The following is a 5,774-nucleotide window of genomic DNA, read 5'->3' as shown; positions in this document are numbered from 1 at the left end:
CAAAAGAGAGAAACTACACAAACTATTCAATGGAGACAACGTAACTTAGTTGTTAGTCATTTGTAGGAAACTGAAAAGGCAAATATGGAAGCTAGGGTTTTACAAAGATAATAGTTAAGGGAAGCAAGTACTACTCTTGGGATGAGGAAACAAAAAGAAGACACTGGAATACAGAGGTTTAGATGAAGAGCCCCACAGAGCTGGGACTTAGTCCTTTGAGGAAGGACATTGTCAGCTGATTAGTATCTCTGAGTTTGCAGTAAGGCTGGTACTGGTATTACGGAAAAACTGCAAATGGAAACCAAATAGTACTACAGCAAATCAACTGTCACTTTTAAGGTGAAGAATCACTGCTTGGAGACAATGATAGTTAACAGGAAGGGGCAAGTTGCTTTTTCCTCCAGACGTCTAGCGTCCCTCTAGCATCCCCTGTTATCAAAGCCTAGAGTGGACTGAGTCAGCTGGTAAAGGAAAAACTGCAGGAAAACAAAACAGAGAACAGAATGGTGGGTCTGGAGAATCAACTAGTTAATAACTGTCACAAGGTGAGAGAGCCAATCAAAACTACGGAACTAAGGTCAGTGGGAGTTTAGGAAGCTGAAAGTGGACTGATCAGCTCATTGAAAAGTTGAACAGCATGAACTCTGCTGACTTTATCCAGTGATTGGTATTCCTTTCCCACTTGTTCTTTATTATTTGGTAACTAAAAGCAGAAACTGCGAAGAATGAGTTGAAAAATACTCTTAGGTTTGTCCTTATTCATTCGTATTACAGTATTTTTTTAGTTAAGGCCATCTAAAATATACCAAAGTGCTTATCCTCCCCCTAGGTTCCCCAGCAACATTGTCTGGACTTCCTCTATATAGATATCACCCTGTTTATCCAGTACTTAGACTACTAGGAACCCCCACTCTGGAACACCTGTAAGCCTGATAAAAGGCTTAAAGTAAGTGCAGAAAGTGCCTGAAGCTAGTTTGAAATAGATGTCATAAAAGTCATGCACCCATATACTTTATCTCTAGCCAGATATTTAAATTAATATTACACTTAATACTTACTTATCTGGTTTCCATTAGCAGCTGTGAAGAAGTGGCTGAACAAAAAAGAAGAGAAAAAAAGTTACATTGTTCTGGCAACTTCAAGAAGTTACCATAGAGAAGACAGATGCAATAAGAAAGGAAAAAAACATTATCACCAACAAAAAGAGAATAACAGCATGCAGTGTGGAAAAAACCCTACAAACCACACGATTTCAAAAACATCAGTGAGAGAGAAGACAGGCCAACTCAAGACAGTGCAGCAGTCTGCTAGTATTCAGGGAAAAGAATGGTTCGGTTCTGCCTGCCTCATCCCCATGAGGCATGTTGTTTTCATCACAAACTAGAACAGCCATGTGTCTGTTTACCATTGTATGCCCAATGCCTGAAACAAGATAGGCACTCAATCAAGGAATCATCGATAACCATATGGATGCCAAATCACAAAAAGATTTTTAAATTATGGTGAATATATTCCAGTGGCAAATGAAAAGAGGTATCAGTTGCATTTTTGAAAAGTCACTATTATGGTAAGCCACTATCTGAGGGCTATAGAAAGTAGAACCAGAGAAAGCTATTTACTTCAAGAATGAAAATGCACTACTGTAGGCCACTGCCCTGATTCTAAATGGGAAAAAGCAAGACTTTGATTCAGCATAATTTACTTAATAAAGCACTGTATTTCTCTCTCTCTACTAATTTGGTAGCTTTCACTTTATTGCTATTCAAAGACTCTTCTACTGGGACTGACGCAATAGAAGAGATAGATATATAATATGATGAAATATGAGGAAAGGGAAACAAAATGGAATAAATAAGATGTTCTCCACCAATTTCTCCTCTGAGGGCATTTTCCATTTTATAGCTAGGAGATGGAGGTACAGCAAATGGCAGTGGCCAAGAGCTTTTAGCAATCTCATGGGGATGGAAAGACCAAAGTTGGAATTTGGACAAGTAGAGCCACCAAGACTTGAACAGCCAGGATCCCAGAGAGAAGATAACCATTGAGAAATGTGTATGACATTCTGCAAGGATTTTACCTCAATGAACGTTCGGAATCCTAAGTCTCCGAGAATGAGAGAAGAAAGAGGAATAGTTGCAGTAAAAAACAATAACAAACACGTGGAACTGCTCAGTGTTATGTGGTAGCCTGGATGGGAGGGGAGTTTACGGAAGAATGGGTATAGGTATATGTATGGCTGAGTCCCTTTGCAGTTCATCTGAAACTATCACAACATTGGTAATCAGTTATACCCCAATACAAAGTAAACTTAAAAAAAAAAAAACCTCACAGTTATTTTAAGATGTTTAAAAGATCAATAGAGGTTTGGGCAGTCTCTTGGAGCTCAACATACAAAAGCAGGAGTTCAGAGCCTGAAGTGGAGTGGGAATCCTAGACAATAGGCCAGTTTTCAAACCAAGACCTTTGAATAACTATTCCCTAGGTTAAAGGCTACAACAGTAACATGTAATCCCACACAAAGTTTTAAACAGTCTCCAATTATCTCAAAGCCTAATGGGAATTAACATAAATTGTGTCTAGTCTTCTTTGGAGGAAGATAACATCATCCAGTGTCTTTAAATAATTTCATACACAATGTCCTGCATTCAACCAAAAATGTAGTGGGCTGAATGACTGAAAAACAAAATAAAGACAGACAGTAGAACCAGATACTCAGAACACCCAAATTTCACAGTTATTAGAAATATAATTTAAAATAACTTGATTAATATGCTCAGTAATATAAAGGGAGTAATACAGAAAATAGATGGAAATATGGAGAATTTTATTTGAGATCTGAGATATATAAAAGTAAATCAAATAGCAATCTTAGAAATTAAGAATAAAATTCGAAATAAATACTCAATGAATAAAATTAACAACAAATTATAAAAAACAGAGATGATTAGTGAGCTGGATAATATGACATAAGAAATTATACAGATTATAACAGAGATAAAAAGATTGCAAAACAAAATAAAAAATTATAAGACTCGTAAAATATCATAAAAATATCAACATATGTAGTCCCAAAGGGAGAGGAGAAAGAAAATGAGCAAAAATTCAGTTTGAAGAGATGTCTGAGAATTTTCCAAAATTGGTGAAAGACAGTAAGTCACAGATTTGAAGAGCTCTAAAAACTTCAAGCAAAACAACTACAAAGAAAACTATAACCAGACATACCATAATAAAACTGTTAAAAGTCAAAGAAAAAAGGAAAGAAGTCATAAAAGCAGCACAGGAAGAGAGAGAAACGTAATTTTTGTTGTTGCTATTTAGTCGCTAAGTTGTGCTGACTCTTTGCAACCTTATGGACTGTATGTAACCCACCAGGCTCCTCTGTCTGTGGGATTTCCCAGCAAGAATACTGGAATGGGTTGCCATTTCCTTCTCCTGAGGATCTTCCTGACCCAGGGATCAAACCCACATCTCCTGCTTGGCAGGTGGATTCTTTACCACTGAGCCACCTGGGAAGCCCAGCATTTCTCTTACTAGATTATCAGTTTATTATAAAAGGACATAATTCAGTAACAGCCAGATGAAAGAGATACATAAGGCAAGGTATGTGGAAAGGGGAACAGAGCTTCCATGCTTTCTCGACATACCACTCTGCTCCCATTGCCAAATGTTTACCAACCCAAAACCTCAACTCTTTTTGTTGAAGAGTTTTGATAGAGCTTAATTTAGAGCAGCCCTTCTCTTCCTCTTCTCAGAGCTTAACAGGTGGCTCTAAAAATTTCAGCCATCTAATCACTTATCTTTCTGGTGACCAGTCCTATCTCAAACCTCTCTAGGGACCCCACCCTAAGTCATCCCATTAGCATAAACTCAGGCACACTCAAAAGAAATAGTTAAAAAATGACAAAAGACACTTCTATTGGTCAGGAAATTCCAAATGTTTTTGCTGGGGACAAAAAACACATATATTTCTTATACCACTTTAGTATAAGCTACCTCTTATTTATCAGATGAGGCTATTATTTGACCTTGCCAGAGGAAAAACAATGTCCTTCATGCCTATCTTATATATATCTCTCAATGCTTCAGTTTCATAACCAGACCTGACCCACAACTAATACATTCAGAGAAGTTATACTGGTTGCTCACACTGGAATCTATTTTGATTAGCTTAGCATTTCCTCTGATTGAATGGTGACCATATCTAAATAGTCGTCAACAACTACAGAGTTAGACCATAGTCTATCTATCAGCCTATAGTCAGGAAAAAGAAATCTCTCTAGGCATTTCAGGCAGGAGAGCATTTAGTAAAAGGAATTAGGTGTTTACAAAAATTTTGAAAGCACCAAGGACAACAGACGATGAAAGTCATCAGTTATCTTCAGAAATCAGAAAATTGCAGGAATCACAGGAAACAGCCACTAATGATCTCAATAGCCTATTGCACCAAAGCAGATGGTGCTCAGCAGAAAGCCTAGAAGTCACTGCAAAATCTCACATCTGATGTCTATTGAAGACCACATGCCTGCTTGCTGAGGTTGAACAATAATGATTTCTGTTGTCTTCCACCTTACAAAAGCTAACATAAATAACTCTTATTGGAAGAATCAAAACCACAACCCTGCTGGTAAGAGATTCTGGGTAATATAGTTTCCAGATTCTGGCCACTATAATGTAAGGGAGCTCTTAGAAGGACAGGGATGATACTGAGTTAGCATCAAACAATATCTGGCAATGCCAGAAATCCCAAGAGATAATTACAATTTTTTAACTGAAATATACTTAATTTACCATGTTGCATTAATTACTGTGACACAACAGTGACTCAGTCATACATATATTTTTTTTTAAATATTCTTTTCATTATGGTTTATCTCAGGATATTGAATATAGTTCTTTATGCTATATGCTTGGAAATTGTTGTTTGATAATCACAAATTTAAAACAAGAAGAGAAGGATAACTATTCTTAACAATTTCAGTATTTTGCTAATTTATGCTAGCAAAAAGCTGGAGAGTAAATGTGAAAATGAATTCTGAAGATATTAGAACAAGACAGGAAGCATATAATCTTAGACGCTCAACGAATTTACTAGTCAACCTAAATAAAGAAGTAAACTAAGATAATTTCAAAGAAATGAGTCTATTTGGGAATAGCAGAGGAGTTGCAATTCAGGACACACAAACTATAGCAAGCTACAGATGATGAGTCTGCTGAGGGCTTGGGATAGGCTGTATTTATGGGAAGGGAAAGCAAAGAGGGGAGAGTTCTGTTGGAGTTTGTTAAAATCAAAACAGACAGAGACCAGCTTTGCAAATTCCTCGAGCAGACAAAACCAGTTCAGTCATACAAACAAAGCTCAATTCAGCTCACTTGGCAAGACCAACTCAACCTGAGTCATTTCCCATTCATGCCTCTGGAAATCATAAGCAAAAACTTTCCAAAGTTGATATGAGGCAAACCCTGTTTAACTCCCTATCATTTAAGAAAATTCCAATATAAATCAGTTTTCTATAAATTAGGAAATCAGTTTTTCATTCCTTAAGTTTTGTTTTTCTGAGCACACATGAATGAGACTTTGCATTTTATATCCACTGGTTCTATTTTTAGATTGATATTCTCGCATATATTGATATTGATAGCAAATACACAGGATACAAATACATGCTGGAGTGGCTATGGAGAAAAGGGAACTCGTCCAACTTATCCACGAAACATAGAGAATAGACGTGTGGTTGCCAAGAGGTAAGGGGGTAGGGGAAGGGTGGATTGGGAAT

General features: G+C 37.0%; 1 long non-coding RNA gene across 1 annotated transcript; it reads left to right on the top strand.

Moving 5' to 3' along the window:
• The first annotated feature begins 448 nt into the window (after positions 1-448).
• Positions 449-1,732, top strand: LOC133227430 (uncharacterized). Its single transcript, XR_009729815.1, has 2 exons — positions 449-747; positions 1,077-1,732. It is a non-coding gene; the product is annotated as an uncharacterized LOC133227430 (long non-coding RNA).
• The last annotated feature ends 4,042 nt before the right edge of the window (positions 1,733-5,774 follow it).

Source organism: Bos javanicus, chromosome 16, assembly GCF_032452875.1.
Source record: "Bos javanicus breed banteng chromosome 16, ARS-OSU_banteng_1.0, whole genome shotgun sequence".
Taxonomy (NCBI): domain Eukaryota; kingdom Metazoa; phylum Chordata; class Mammalia; order Artiodactyla; family Bovidae; genus Bos; species Bos javanicus.
This window is presented reverse-complemented; position numbering and strand designations above follow the sequence as displayed.